Source organism: Tenrec ecaudatus, chromosome X, assembly GCF_050624435.1.
Source record: "Tenrec ecaudatus isolate mTenEca1 chromosome X, mTenEca1.hap1, whole genome shotgun sequence".
Classification (NCBI taxonomy): domain Eukaryota; kingdom Metazoa; phylum Chordata; class Mammalia; order Afrosoricida; family Tenrecidae; genus Tenrec; species Tenrec ecaudatus.
In genome coordinates, this window is record NC_134548.1 from 53,688,701 (window position 1) to 53,705,768 (window position 17,068).

At 40.5% G+C, this 17,068-nt stretch overlaps 1 non-coding gene across 1 annotated transcript; it reads right to left on the reverse strand.

The window, feature by feature from the left end:
* Positions 1-2,377: 2,377 nt before the first annotated feature.
* On the reverse strand, positions 2,378-2,440 carry LOC142435279 (U7 small nuclear RNA). Its single transcript, XR_012781369.1, has one exon. It is a non-coding gene; the product is annotated as a U7 small nuclear RNA (small nuclear RNA).
* Between the last annotated feature and the right edge of the window lie 14,628 nt (positions 2,441-17,068).

Genomic DNA, 17,068 nt, shown 5'->3' on the forward strand with positions numbered 1-17,068 from the left:
TCTCCACTCCGCAACCCCCCTCATTCACAGTGATAAGATTTTTTGTTCTTTGATGCCTGGTACCTGATCCCTTCGACACCTTGTGATTGCACAGGCTGGTGTGCTTTCATGTGTGCTTTGTAGCTTCTGAGTTAGATGGCCGCTTGTTTACCTTGCTCTTCAATTAAAGAGTTATTGAGCAAGCAGATTTGACCAGTGCAATATGTCCATTGATTTCTTGATTAGTGCTTCCGTGAGAATTATTTTGTGGATCCAAGCAAGGTCAAATCCTTGACAACTGCAATTTTTACTCCATTTATCATGATGCAATCTATTGGTCCAGTTGTGAGCATTTGGGTTTTCTTTACATTGAGTTGGAATCCCTACTGAAGGCTGTAGACCTTGATCTTCAGAAAGTATTTCACACCCTTTTGGCTTTCAGCAAGCAAAGTTGTGTCATCTGCATATTGCACGTTCTTAATAAACCTTCCTCCAATCCTGATCCTGCACTTAAATAGTTCAGCTCCTTGGGCTATGTACTCAACATACAGATTCAATAAGTATGGTGAAAGGATACAACCCTGACAGACATTTTACCTGATTTTAAACCACGTGGTTTTGCCTTGTTCTGTTCCAATGACTGCCTCTTGGTCTATGTACAGGTTCCGCATAAGTACAATGAAATGTTCTGGTGTTCACATGCTTCTCACTGCTATCCAGAGTTTGTTATGATCCACGTCATCAGATGCTTTTGCATAGTCCATAAAACACAAGTAAACATCTTGGGACTCTATTTTGGGCCAAGATCCACCTGACCTCAGCAATGATAATCCTGCATTCCACACCCTCTTCTGAATTTGGTTCGACTTTTTAGCAGCTTCTGGTTGCTGTACTGCTCCAACCATTCTTGAAGACTATTAAGCAAAACTTTCCTTGCATGATAATATTGATGATACCATGGTATATATTTTTGCCATCCATTGACTCTTTGGATGCATACAAATATGAAACTCTTCCAGTCAGTTGGCCAGGTAACCATCTTCTCGATTTCTTGGCATGGATGGGCGCGTGTGAGAGCCTGCGTGTTTCATCGGTTGGTCGAAGCAGTTCAGGTTGCTACTCTCAATTCCTGGCGCCGTGTTTTTAGCTGATGCCTTCAGTGCAGGTTGGGCTTTTCTTCCTTAAGTACCCTTGGTTCTGAATCATATCCTCTCTCTTGAAATGATCAAATGTAGACCAGTTCTTGGTATATTCCTTCTATTGTCTTTTGATGCGTCTTGCATCTTGCAAGATTTTGCCTCTAGAATCTTCCAATGTGGCGATTTGAGGCTTGAATTTTATTTTGCCCAGTTCTTTCAGCTTGACATATTCTGAGTATGTTCCTTTTGGTTCTCTGACTCCAGGTCTTTGCACATTTCATTATAATAATTCACTTTGTCTTCTGGAACTGTCCTTTGAAATTTTCTGCTCAGCTCTTTGAGATCATCATTTCTTCCATTTGCTTTAGCTGCTCTCTGATCAAGAGCAAGCTTCAGAGTCTCTTCTGACTTCCACTTTGATCTTTTAGAGGGCAGGATTCCGGAGTTAATTTTATTTGGTCTCAACAACACGTCACTCTTTCCTAACATTACAAATCCCTAGAGTGGATAGGATCCACTTCCATTGGAGGGATGTTTCGTCGACCTCACTCTCAGAATGCTATGCTGAGGCTCTAGGTTAGCAATATTACTGAATGCCATTGACTTGTACTCAAGGACTGCTACAAGAATAAACTGACTTGGATTTCCCAGAGACAGCCAGGAACTGGGTGGTAAATGCTTTGTTTTTAAACATTTGTTGTACCGCCAACACATCAGTATCGCAGGAAGCCTTCTGTGTAGATATCCCTCCCTATCTTGTTCTCTTTTGTTTTCTCCCACCTCCCTTCCTGCCTTCCCCCTACCTCTAGTCATAGTCTTCAGAGCCCACGTTTTTTTTTTAAATGAAAAGATCATTTTACTAGGGGCTCTGACAGCTCTTATAACAATCCATACATCAATTGTATCAAGCACATTTGTACATATGTTATCACCATTATTTTCTAGACATTTACTTTCTATTGAGTCCTTGGTATCAGCTCATCTTTGCTCCCCACCCCCTGTGACCCCTTGATAAATTATAAATGATTATTTTCATGTCTTACACCGACTGCTGACCCCCTTCCCCTATGGTTTCTGTTGTTCGTCCCCCTGGAGGGGGGTGTGTTTGGTTATGTGTCGATCATTGTGATTGGTTCCCCCTTCTTCCTTTCCTCTCCTCACCTTCTCCTTACCCTTCTGGTATCACTACTCCCCTCCTTGTTCCTGGATTCCGTGTGTCCTGAGCTCTTATTTCTTTTTGTGTGTATGGGGGGAGGGGGAGGGGTTCTGAAAAAAAAAAACAGAAAACCTGCTAGACAAATTCTAAAAGAGCTGTAACACTGAGCTCTTATTTCTTATCTGTACCTGTGCACATGCTCTGGTCTAGACTGCAGTGAAAGGCGGGACTGATGTCATGATAGTGGGGTGGAGGGAGGAGGGGAGGAAACTTTAAGGAACCAGAGGAAAAATGTTTCATCAGTGCCATACTGTGCCCTGGTTGACTCATCCCTTCCTTGTGACCCTTCTATGAGGAGATTTCCCATTGTCTACAGATGGATTTTGGGTCTCTGCTCCGAAACCCTCATTCTCAACAACATGTTTTTGTTTGCTTTGGGTCCTCTGATGCCTGTTACCTGATCCTGTCAACACCTCATGATCACACAAGACTGGTGTGCTTCTTCAATGTGGGCTTGTTGCTTCCCTACTAGATGGCCGCTTGTTTAACTTCAAGCCTTTAAGACCTCAGATGCTATATCTTTTGATAGCTGGGCACCATCTGCTTTCTTCACCACATCTGCTTATGTACCCTTTTGTTTTGTCTTGCATTGTGTTCTTGAATTGAGGGGGGCTTGAGCAGAGGCCCAAGTCTGCTTTTTTTGGTGTAAAAATCATTTTTTTCTTTTTAATAGTGGTGTCATTATGAGATTGACTAACTCTGCTGAGCATAGTCTTTCAAATTCAACCATGTCCTAAAGTGCTTAACAGTTTCATTATTGTTTTTTTTAAAGATACATAGTACTCTACTGTGTATATATGTATCAGTTTCTTTACCCTTTCTACCACAGATGGACTTTTTGGTTGTTTTCAAGTTTCTTATATTTTAGCTAGCCCTGTGATAAACATAGTGTGTACTTATCTGCTCATATGTTGTTCTTTATTTCTTTGGGAGATATACCAAGTAGAGAAATTATAGGGTCACATGATATTTCTAGTCACATTTGTTTAAGGAAGTACCATACTCTTTTCCATAGTGACTATACAATTCTGAAACCCACTAGCCATCTATGAGTGTTTCAATCTCTCCATATCTTCTCCGGCATTTGTTATTTTCTGGTTTTTCTTTAGAGTTTTGCTATCAGTGCTGATGTGAGGTGGTATCTCATTGTTATTTTCATTTGTATTTCTTTTATCACAAATGATCACAAGGATTTCTTCATATGATCAATGACCGATTGGATATCATCTTTAGTGAGTTGTCTGTCTTCTGTCCATATTCAATGGAATGAGTTGTTTTTCTTATTGAAATGTTGCAATTTTATACAGAATTTTAAGAAAATCAATCACTTTATCCAATATAGTATTGCCAAAGATTGCCCCCCCGCCCCAATCTTTGGGTCCTCTTCTTGCTCTTAAAAAAATCATTTTATTGGGGGCTCATACAATTCTTATCACTATCCATACATACATCCATTGTGTCAAGCGCATATGTACATTTGTTGCCATCATCATTCTCAAAACTTTTGCCTTCCACTTGAGCCCTTACTATCAGCTTCTCATTTTCCCCCTCCCTCCCCACTCCCCCCTACCTCATGAACCCTTCATAATTCATAAATTGTTATTTTGTTATATGTTACACTATCCGACATCTCCCTCTGCCCTCTTCTCTGCTGTCCATCTTCTTGCTCTTTTCATGAAGCCTTAAAAAAGAAAGAAAAAAACAGCTTTATTGACGTGTAATTCAAGTACCACACAATTCAATGTTTTAAATATATTACAAAGAGCTGTGTATTCATCACCACAATCAATTTTAGAACATTGTTTTTATTCTTGTAGCCATTGTTATTATTTCATTCTTGTATCCATTATTATTAGCTCCCCATTTCTCCCCCTCCTCCATTACTATAACCCCAAGGAAATATTACCATATATACTCGTGTATAAGCAAGTTTTTCAGCACATTTTTAATGCATTTTTGTGGTTAAATTAAGTGCCTCAGCTGATATTTGAGTTGGCTTATACTTGAGTATGTACAATAATCTAGTTACTATCTCTATAGATTTACTTCTCCTGAATTTCATATAAAGAAAATCATATAAAATAGATCCCAACAGCAACAAAATAAAACAGAAAAACCTCAGTTCAAAAGAAAACAAAATCATAAAAAGTAAAATGAGTTAAAAATTGTTCAAACGGGGACAAATGGTAAGATGTTAAATTTTAACTTAACCATATCTGCTGTAATCCACTTTCCAATGTATTTTAAAAATCATTTTATTGGGGCTCATGCAACTCTTAACATCATATATACATCAATTGTATAAAGCACAGTTGTACATTCATTACCTTCATCATTCTCAAGACATTTGCTCTCCACGTAAGCCCCTGACATCAGCTCCTCATTTCCCCCCTCCCTCCCTGCTCCCTACTCCCTCATGAATCCTTGATAATTTATAAATTATTATTTTGTCATATCTTGACCTGTCCGACATCTCCCTTCACCCACTTTTCTGTTGTCCGTCCCCTAGGGAGGAAGTTATATGTAGATCCTTGTAATCGGTTCCCCCTTTCTACTCCATACTCACTCTACCCTCCCGGTATCGCCACTCTCACCACTGGTCTTGAAGGGATCATCTGATTCCCTGTGCTTCCAGTTCCTATCTGTACCAGTGTATATCCTCTGGTCTAGCCAGATTTATAAGGTAGAATTAGGATCATGATAGTGGGAGGGGAGGAAGCATTTAGGAACTAGACAGAGGAAAGTTGTATGTTTCATCGTTGCTACACTGCATCCTGACTGGCTGGTCTCCTCCCCATGACTGTTCCATAAGGGGCTGTCCAGTTTCCTACAGATGGGCATTGAGTCCCCACTCTGCACTCCCCCTCATTCACAATTATATGGTTTTTTTTGTTCTTTGATGCCTGATACCTGATCCCTTCAACACCTCATGATCACACAGCCTGATGTGCTTCTTCCATGCGGGCTTTGTTGCTTCTGAGCTAAATGGCCACTTATTTACTTTCAAGCCTTTAAGACCCCAGACGCTATATCTTTTGATAGCCGGGCACTATCAGTTTTTTTCACCATATTAGCTTATGCACCTATATTGTCTTCAGTGATCATGTCAGGAGGGTGAGCATCACAGAATGCCCGGTTGTTCAAGTAAAGTATTCTTGTGGTGAGGGAGGTCTTGGGTAGAGTCCCAAAATCCATCTATTTCCTCAATGTATTGCCATATAAATATATGTACATAGACCAATACTTCTACTTTTATGAATTAATATATTTACATAAGTGCACACCTATGTTTGTACTGCTATCTATACCTTTGCTTTCTAGATCTTTCCTCTGTTTCCTTTTTTTTTCAATATGCAAAATATTTATTCCTCAAGGAATGTATTTTTATCTTAAGAATCATTTTATTAGGGGCTCATACAGCTCATATCACAATCCATCCATCCATTGTGTCACACACATTTGTCCATATATTTTTATCTTAAGAGTATACATTCTTACTCTTTGACAGCAGCCAAGCAGTTAACCATTTCGGACCACCGAGGGGCACAAGGCTGATAAACCCCGCCGATGCCTCTGTTTCCTTTTACCTTCCTCCTTTCCCACCATCATACTCGCTCATCTTCTGCTTCTTAGTAATTCCTCTCAGCTAGATGCTATTATTCCAACACAACACCCTCAGCATTTCTACGTCCTCCTAGTTGTTTCTTTTAATTCCCTAGTTGTTCCCTTCTCTATGGTATTGTTTTCTCACTGCTCCCTTCTCCTGCCTCCTCCTTCCCCCAAGTCCCTCTGGAACCACCCGTCCCATCGCTTTCTCCTCGGCCTTGCTTCCCATGCCTAACATAGAGATAGGCAAAACAATAATGGAGACAGTACAAAAAGAAAACAAACGATCGAAGAAAAAGGGGGAAAAAGCAAAACAAAATGAAAAAGCATACATAATTCCAGGTCTGTCTGCTGACCTTTATGACTATCTCCCCACGGCTCCTGGGGGGGGGGGGTTTCAAGGACCTGCCCCTCCTACACTGAAGTCTATTGTTAGGGCTTTGTGGCTTGGCTTTGTTTTCATTGCTGATCAAGTGCCATTCTGGGCGATGGTGCAAAATGTTGTCATGCCATCTCCAATCTTCATTCTCTCACCAAAGTGATGTCACCAACTCCTGTTCCTTCCTCTTACTTTCCAACTTTTGGCATTCTAGTTACCAATAATTATCAAAGCATCTTGGTGGAATGTTTGATCAATTTGACACTGAAGACATTAGTAGAATTCTTCAGTTTCTTCATCACTAGCTTTATTGGTTGGCGTGGTAGTTGCATAATTGTCAATTTGAGACTTAAGAGTCGAAGGGTGGAGTCTAGGCTGTCAATCAGGTCACAGCTTGATGACCTCATTTGGAGGTGCTAAGGAGATAAATAGCTCGCTGGAGGCAGGACACATGCTCACTCCCTGTGAGACATTATTGACTACGAGCCTGATGGAGCTTCAGTGATGCAGCCAGAACCCTGGGAGCTGGAGGAGCCATGTAGAGACCCCTGCCAGCGCTGAGATCCTTCTACCGCCACTGGATCCACAAGACGTTCCACCCACTGGCCTGTGAACTTCCTGCATTTGGTGTCATTGCATGTGTTTCATGAGTCTAAGGAAGAATTTATCAACTAGTATCGGACATATGGGCTAATATTGAACTTGTAGACTTGATCTGGACTGGACTGGAATGTTTTCTTAATGTACAATTACTCTTTATATAAGCCTCTTTCCTATACACATATGAGTGTCTATGAATTTGTTTCTCTAGTCCACCCAGAGTTGACACAACCGCTGAAGCCAAAGCGGGTGAACAAGCAAATGTGGTGAAGAAAGCTGATGGTGCCCGGCTATCAAAAGACATAGTGTCTGGGGTCTTAAAGGCTTGAAGATAAACAAGCGGCCATCTAGCTCAGAAGCAACAAAGCCCACATGGAAGAACATACCAGCCTGTGTGATCACATGGTCCCGAAGGGGTAAGTTATCAGGCATCAAAGAACAAAAAATCATATCATTGGGTGCACACCTCCATGATACGATCGCCGAGGACAAACGGGTGCATAAACAAATGTGGCGAAGAAAGCTGATGGTGCCCGACTATCAAAAGAGCTAGTGTCTGGGGTCTTAAAGGCATGAAGGTAAACAAGTGGCCATCTAGCTCAGAAGCAACAAAGCCCACATGGAAGAAGCACACCAGCCTGTGCGATCACGAGGTGTCCAAGAGATCAGGGAAAAGGCATCAGCAGAAAAAAAAAAATCTTACCGTAGTGAATGAAGGGGGAAGTGCAGAGTGGAGACCCAAAGTCCATTTGTCGGCCACTGGAGATCCCTTTGCAAAGGGGTCTAGGGGAGGAGATTAGTCAGTCAGAGTGCGATGTAGCACCGATGAAGAATACAGCTTTCCTCCAGTTCCTAAATGCTTCCTCCCCGCCAACTATCATGATCCGAATTCTACCTTGCAAGTCTGGATAGAACAGAGGATGTACACTGGTGCAGATAGGAGCTGGAGGCACAGGGAATCCAAGGCGGATGATACCTTCAGGACCAGGGCTGTGAGGGGCGATACTGGGAGGGTAGAGGGTGAGTGGGTTGGAAAGAGGGAACCGATTACAAAAATCTACATGTGACCTCCTCCCTGGGAGACGGACAACAGAAAAGGAGGTGAAGGGACACATCGGACAGGGCAAGATATGACAAAATAATAATTTATAAATTATCAAGGGCTCATGAGGGAGGGGGGAGCAGCGAGGGAGGGGGGAAAAAGGAGGACCTGATGCCAAGGGCTTAAGTGGAGAGCAAATGCTTTGGGAATGATGAGGATAAAGGATGCACAGATGTGCTTTACACAATTGATGTATGTATGGATTGTGATAAGAGTTGTATGAGCCCCTAATAAAATTAAAATAAATAAATAAAAGCTGCAAATAAAAAAAATTTGAATAATAATTGTATAAACTGGCTTTCCTCGTATGTGCAGATGTTATCCTATCCTAAACAGCATCATACTTCAAGATAGATCTTAAAATATCCCTTTTTGATAATAAATGTGATGCCATTCTCCTTGAATCTATCATTTTTGGCATAGTAAACCATATGGTTGTCTGATTCAAAAGGACAATCCATTTCAAACCAAACCATTTCAACTCATTAATGCCTGTGTGTGTGAGTGTGTGAGCGCCCCCGTGCCTTAGCTTCTACCAAGTCACTTCTGACCCAAAGCAGGCTTATACACAACAGAACAAAACATTGCCTGATCCTGCACCATCCTCACAATCGTTTCTTTGCTTGAGCCTATTGTTGAAGCCCCTGTGTCACTCCATTTCCTGGAGGGCCTGCCTCTTCTTCGTTGCCCCTCTATTTTGCCCAACATGTTGTCCTTCTCCAGGGACTGGTCTCTCTTGACAATATGTCTGAAGTATGTAAGATGAAGTCTTGCCATCCTTACTTCTAAGGAGTACCCTGTCCATATTTCTCTCAAGACAGATCAGTTTGTTCTTTTAGGCATGGTATTTTAAATATTCTCCAGCACCACAATTCAAATACATTGATTCTTCTTTGTTCTTTATTCAATGTCCAACTCACACGGCTTGGCTCAGACTCACCTTTGTCCTCAAAGTAACATCCTTGCTTGTCAATACTCCTAAGAAGTCTTGTGCAGCAGATTTACCTAATGCAATGTGTCTTTTGATCTCTTGGCTGCTGCTTCCATGATTGTGGATCCACGCAAGACAAAATCCTTGACAACTTCAACCTTTTCTCCATTTATCATGATGTTACCTATTGATCCAGTTGTGAAGATTTTGGTCTTCTTTACATTGAGTTGTGATCCGTACTTGATCTTTTTCATCAAGTGCTGGAAGTCCTCCTCATTTTCAGCAAGCAAGATTGTGTCATCTATATATGGCTGGTTATTAATAAGCCTTCCTCCAACCGTGATGCCACATTCTTTTTCATACAGTCCAGCTTCTCTGCCTATTTGCTCAGCATCCAGATTGAATAAGTATGGTGAGAGGGTACAATCGTGGCACACATCTTACCTGATTTGTTGGTTGCACAACTGCCTCTTGATCCTTGTACACGTTGTGCATGAGCACCACAAAGTGTTCTGGAATGCCCATTCATCTCAAGGCTATCCATAGTTTGTTATGATCCTCACAGTTGAATGCCTTGGCATAATCAATAAAGCACAAGTAAACAAACCTTCTTGTATTCTCCGCTTTGAGCCAACATCCATCTGACATCAGTAATTATACCCCTTGTTCCACGTTCCTCTTCTGAATCCAGCCTGAGCCTCTGGCAGCTCCCTGTCAATGTGCTGCTCTGACAGTTGGATGGTCTTCAGCAAAATGTTGCATGTGACATCAATGATATAATTTGAGCATTCTCTTGGGTCACCTTTATCTAGAATGGGCACAACTATGAATCTCTTCCAGTCAGTTGGACAGGTGTATCACTTTTCCTAGATGTATACTTTGTGCCTTACAAGTTTGATTTATTAGCAGATGTTTACGGCTCGTTCTGCTCATTTTGAGTGGTGCGCCATCAACAAACGAAGGTCTCATGGGCTTTATTCCATTCTTGTCATTCTGGCTGACTCTATTGCGAGAAGGAAGCTCTTTCTCAGTAACATTTGGAGTGCCTTCTGGGCTCATCTTCTGGCACCATTTCTGACAGTGTTCTGCTGCTCTGCAGAAGATTTTCCGTAGTTATTCACTCAGAAGTGGACAGCCTAGTCCTTCTTTATAGTCTGTTTAATTCTGGAAGCTTTGCTGGAACGTGTCCACTTTGGGTAACCCTGCTGGTATCTGAAACACCAGTGACATATCACCCAGCTATGTGTCACAGCACCATGAAAGCTATTGTAGTACAACAAACTCGTAGACATGTGGTGGGAACACACTCATTTTGTTTGTAACGAGAAAGGCATTAAGAGCTGCTGGGTAAAAATGGGCTTTAAATACAGGAATGTCCCATTATTTAGGGATAATCAATTCTGTATAAAGCTCATGAAAGGACCCCTGGTGGATTAGTGGTTATGCGTTGGGCTGCGATCCTCATGGTCAGCAGTTTGAAACCACCAGAAGCTCCGTGGAAGAAACGCTGGGCGTTCTATTCTCCTGAACAGTCACAGCCTCAGAAACCCACAGGGGATCACCATGAGTCAGCAGTGCCTTGATGGCAGTGCATTTGGTTTGGATAAAGCTCACCTAAAATGAATCCATTTAAAATAACTTCCCTGAGAAACCAAAAACTCGAAGAAGAAATTTGTCTACAGGATTGACAATCTACATGAACCTCAGCCTCACCTATCCCAAGACTACAAGACCTAGCTAGTGGCCAGCTAGCACCCCTAACCACAGTGATGCACTCTAGTAGAATCGGGGGGTGGGGAGGGGAATACAATCTCAAATTCCTAAAAGCAAAGCCAAACAAAATAAAAGAAAAACATACTGGACCAGCTAAGGCTAAGGTATTCCCCCAAGGGGATTGCCTTGAGATTATTTTTAAACCTTGAACCCAAATTTGTCCCTGAGGTCTAAATAACAGATTGGCTGACAAAATTGAGGCTATCGCCCATGAATGCCATGCTCCTTGAAAATATCATCTATATGGAACCAAATGGTCAACCAAGCCCATTGCCGCAGAGTTGAGTCAGTTCTGACTCATGATGGTGGCACTAGACATGACAGAGGAGACCTGTTCCATGAGGGTTGCTTGGCTGTAATCCACACAACTAGATTACCAGGCGTTCCACAGGGGGATTGGAACCACCAACCTTTAGGTTAGCAGTCCAATACAAACAATTTTTTGCCATTCAGGGAATTGTTCGAAGGTTGTTTTACATATCTTTGTTTTCAGTTTTTAGACGTTTAATTATGATGAATACAGGTGCTTGCTTCTTTGAGTTCATCCTATTTGGAATTTGCTCACCTTCTTAAATGTTTAGGGACATTTTCAGCCATGGTCTCTTTGAATACTTTCAGCTTCCCTATCTTTCTCCTCACTTTTTGAGACTCTCATTGTAGTAGGCTGATGCATGGCCCCCAGAAAGAGCAGGTTCTAATCTATGAAACCTGTAGATTTCAGACTTTTTATAGATAGGATTAAGTTTTGAATACCCAAAATGAAAAGATTATCTGGCTGGGCTCTAAGTGCAATCACAAGTACCTGCTAAGAGGGAAGCAGATGAGATTTAACACAGGGGGGAGGCGATGTACAAACAGAGAGAGATTTGAATGATGTGGCCATAGGCCTAGGGATGTCTAGAGCCACCAGAAGTGGGAAGAGGCGAGGAACTAATTGTCTCTGAAGGCCTCTGGGGGAATTGCGGCTCTGCCAACATCTTGATTTCAGCCCAGTGGTACTAATTTCAGGCTTCTTCCCTCCAAAACAATGAGAAAATGAATATGGATTATTTTAAGTTGCCCAGTTTTGGGTAATTTGTTACAAGAGCCACAGCAACGGCAAACACCAATTATGTGCATGTTGTAACATTAATGTTGTTCCACAGGTCCCTGAAGTTCTGTTCATTGTGTTTTTCAGGGTATGTTGTTTCTTTTTTTTTTAATTAAAAAAATTTTTTTCAGGGTATGTTGTTTCTGTTGATAAGATTGGACTAATTATATTGATCTTTCCTCAAGTTCATTGATTTTATTCTCTGTCATTTCTACTCTATTATTGAGTCCATCCATTGAGATGTTTGAATCAGTTGCATTTTGCAAGGAGCCCTGGCAGTGTAATGGCTTAAGTGCTTGACTGCTAATTGAAAGGTTGGTGGTTTGAACCCACTAGTCATGCTTCCAGATAAAAGCTTATATGAGAGCAGTTCTACTCTGCCCTAGAGGGTTGACATGAATCACAATCAACTCGATGGCACACAACAACGTTGTGTTTTTCATTTCTATGTTTGCCATGCTTACTTTTTATGTTTCTTATTATTTGGTGAGAGTTGGTAATTTTTTTCATTTGTCTCAAGAGAATTAAAATTTGCTTGTTGAAACATGTTTTTCCTGTTTTATTGAAACGTTTTAATGATGATTTCTATGAAATTCTTTTTGGATAATTCCACAAGCTAATGTATTTCAGGGTCAGCATCAGTTGATTGCCCTTTTCATTCAAGTTGTAATTTTATTGAGTCTTAGTATGCCAGATTACATTTGATTATATCCAGTACAATTTGACTTTTTATTAGGAAATGCTAGGTCCTATTTAATCATTCGATTTTATCAGATGGTTACTATTTAGGCTTAACATGTAGGTCCTAGCTTGTTTTGTGGGCTGTGGTTCCACTGCCAACTTAATTTCAGAACCTCTGTTGGGCTGTTTTTGTGTGTTTGGTTCATCTGCTGGCATTTGGGCCCTCCCTGAGACTTACTGGTGTCATCTGTGGGGATGGCAGAGGCTTCCCCAGAGCAGGCCACCTGGTGCCTCTAAGTGGGGAAGGAAATCTCTCACCAGGCAGGGGTGCTTATTGTGACAGAATTTCCCACTGACAGTACTCCCCACCCGCAGTCACCTAGTGCCTCTAAGTGGGGGATAGAAGGTTCCAGCCCTCCTATTTTTACATTTAGAATATGAACCTTACAATAGTGTACATCCATGCTCAGTCTATATGTTATTTTTTTGTGCATTTTACGACCCCTCAAAACACAGTTATTTACTATTTAACAAATTTATTTAGATTTAAATAATAAGAAAAATAATCATATTTAGTCATCAATGTAGTTGCCATTTCCATGGCCCTTCATTTCTTTGTTTAGATCCAAATTCCTGCTGAGTTCATTTTTCTTCTGCCTAATGATCATCCCTTAACATTTCTTTTAGTGCAGGCCTGCTTATGATAGATGAACTCTTAGTTTATGTCTATCTTAAAAGAGTCTTTACTTCACTTTATCTTTTGAAAGGTATTTTCATGGCTATAGAATTCTAGGTTGACACTTTTCATTTCTTGCAGTACTTTCAAGAGGTGTTCCCCCCTCCCACCCTCCCAACCCTGTCTTCTGGCTTGCATTTTTTTCTGGTGAGAAATCAGATGGCATCCTTATCTTTGTCTCTTTGTCCTCTGGCTGCTTTTAAGATTTTTCTCTAGAGCCCTGGTTTTGAGCTATTTTATAATGATACCTCTTGTGAAATTTTCTTCATGTTTCTTGTGCTTGGAATTCTTTGAACTTCTTGGACGTGTGAGTTTCTAAAGTTCACCAAAAAGAAATAAAATTCTGGCCAATATTTCTTTAAAACTTTTTTTTTCCTGGAGCCTCCTTTCATGTCTTTATGGACTCCAATTATTCCTATATTAGACTGCTTGAAGTTGTCCGACACATCACTGGTGCTATACTAATTAAAGTGTTTTATGTTTATTTGTGTATTTATTTTTAGTAGCTTTTATTATATATATTCAAATTCACTAATATTTTATTCTGTAATATCTAATTTGCTGCTAATATCATCCAGTGTATTTTCATCATAGTCAATGTAGGTTTTCAATTTGGGTCTTTTTTATGTCCTCAATGTCTCCACTTAACTTACAAAATATATAACATGCTGTTATAATAGCCATTTAAATGTCATTTAATAATAATTTTAGCATCTGTTCAAGTTCTGGGTCAGTTTTGATCGATTGATTATTCTCTTTATTATTAGTCATGTCTCCTTGCAAAAATATTCTTAGAAATCTTTGATTGGCTACCAGATGTCATGAATTTTTCATTACTGGTTGTGGGTATTTTTGTATTCCTCTAGTTCTTCTGGAGCTTTCTTCTAGGATATATTTAATTTTCTTAAAAGCACTTCTCTTTTCAGGTCTTGCTTTTTTTAAAGGAGGTTTGATTAGGAGGTTCCAGAGCAATAGTAAATGTAGAGCTGACTGTCCCCACTGCTGTGTCAGGACCGTCTTGAATTCTCTATCTAATGCCGACTCTTTCTAGGCTGGTTGGCTGAATCCACCACTGTTCTCCCTCCTCGCATTCTTTTAGATGATTCTTTCCCCAGCCACCGGTGAGATCTTCATGCACACACAATGATGGATAGACTCTGTGGAATCCTTAAGGAGGATCACCTGCAGAGCCGCAGTGTGTCTCTCTGCAGCTCTCTCCTCTTTGGCGCTCTGTCCTGTAAGCCCTAGCTGCCCTGGTCTGTAGGAACTCTCAGCTCGGTTTCCTCAGCGCAGGCACTCTGAAGGGCTCTGCTTGGCTTCCTCTTCTGGAAACTCCCTCAAGACAGTAAAACTGGGGAATTTACAGGGCTGATCTCACTTATTTCTTGTCTCTTGGGATCACTGCATTTCCTTAACTGTTGCTCAGTGCCTTCAAAACTATTGTTTTCAAGTCCTATTGTTGTCTCAGGCCGACAAGTAAGTCCTGTCACTGGTGCTTGACCTTACTTACCTTTCTGCTTCCTGGAAGCAGAAGTGCCTTCCTAAATGTAAACTTTTTTATGTTTGTTACTCTTTTCCCCTTTAAAATGCTGAAAAGCAATAATAAATAAATAAATAAATAGATAGATAAAAGCCAAACAAAATGTTGAAAAGCAAGAATATTACTTTGAGGCCTTAGGTACACCTCCCCTAAGCCATGGCGTTTTTAATTACATGTGAAGTAAGTAAGGAAGACTGAAAAAAAATCGATGCATTTGAACTACGGTGCTGGAGAACAATATTGAAAGTAGCATGGACTTCCAAAAGCACAAACAAATCTGTCTTAAACATACAGTCAGAATGCTCCTTAGAAGCAAGGATGGCCAGACTTCACCTTGTATACGTTGCACATGTCATCAAGAGAGACCAATCCCTGGAGCAGGACATCATGCTTAGCCAAGCTCAGGAAGGCCCTAGATGGGTTGATACAGTGACTGCCACCGTGGGCTTGCATAGGAACAACTGGGAGGCTGACGCAGGCCCAGCCAGTGTTCGTGCTGTCATGCAGAGGGCAAGTAGGACTCAGAACTGATGCGATGGCACCCAACAACACCACCTCTTTCCTCATGTCCTGAGATAGAGGCTTTATTCACCAATTTAAAACCCGGTGCTTTGATGTATTTGTAATCCTAGTACTAAAATCAGAATTAAAAATAAAATAAAATCAGAATTCAGGATATTTTTAACTCTTTCATGACTCGTGAGACATATAATGTCCATCTACATTTTCTGCCTCTGGGGTTCAGTGGGAAGTAGCTATCCCATTTGTAGTGAGTATTGACATCTAGAGGAAGCCTACATAACCGTGTGACTATGAAATCATGAGCCTCGTCCCTCCAACTCTAGCACCAGAAACCCCACGGGACATATGTTTCCCAATGATGTCTCACAATGAATATTACCTTTCAAAATGTCATTTCATTAAAAATGCCTTGAATTCTGAAAATGTAGTTTCAAGAAAAAAAAGAATATAATGTGGTTTTGAAAGGGTTGATGTGTGTAGAAAATGGTAACAAAGCAAAACAAAAGCAACAATATATAAAACACAAAATGTCATTTTGAAGATAACTTTTCAAAGAAATTGTTAATAAACGATTGTCTATGTGTCTGAAACTAAAAGTCAAAAAGACCATTCAATTTTTCCCCTTGCCATAGAAAATTCATGTCTTAATCTCTGAGCAGCTCTAGAATTTTCTACTCCCGTGCAGAGTCACAGTCCCAGAAGCCCCCAGGGCAGTTGTACTCGGTCCTATAAGATTGCTATGAGTCTTAAATGACTTGCTGACCGTGATTTTTTAAAAAAAACAAGAGCTTAGTCTTGGTTGGCTACAGCAACTGCCAGGAGCTGAGTAGCCTTTCCATGTTATCAATCATCTCTCTGTATCCACTTCTCTATCTGTAAGTGGGGTTTTCTGTGCTCAGTGAGAAGACCTTTCAGTTTTCCAAAATGAGACTGTGCTGAAAACAGAAGACTTTGTGTCCATTTGGTAGCACTACTGGCTCTTCCCAGGTTCTTGTCCCCGTCTACAGCTTTAAGTTGATCCTTTCTTTTTGCATGAGTTGTATGAATAAAGTTCTGGGTTTCAGTGAAGATGAAATGTGTTTTAAAACAAACCCGTGATAAGGGTTTAACATCGAGAGGAGGCAGACAACTCGATTTAAAAATAGGCAAAGGACTTAGACATTTTACCAAAGAAAGTAAACTCATACAAATGGCCAACCAGCACTTGAAAGAATGCTCAAAGTTACTAGTCAAGGAAATGCAAATCAAAGCACTCCATACCCAGTAGAATGTTTTCTGTCAGAAAATTGGAAACAAGAGTTGGCAAGGATGTGGGCAAAGTGAAACTCACCCATTGTTGGCAGGGTTGTAAAATAATGTGTACATTGTGCAAAATATTTGGGAAGTTTCTCAAAAAATTAACCATAGAATTATCATATGACCCAGCAATTCCATTCCTAGGTATATACTCCCAAAACTTAAAAGAAAGAATTAAAACAGATACTTGTACACTAATAGCCATTGAAGAATTATTCACAATATCCATATGTAAAACCAACTCAAGTGCCCAGAAATGGATGCATAGATAAACAAAATACAGTATCTACATGTAATAGAGTATTACTTAGCCATGAAGATAAATGAAGTTCTGATAATACTACAACATGAATGAAGTTTGAATGAACTTCATTATGCCAAATGAAACAAATCATGTTTGTATTTAGGCTTCTACTCCTTCCCTCTATTTCCTCATGCTTTCCTCCTGTCCCACTACCATGCTCAGCCTTCATTCTGG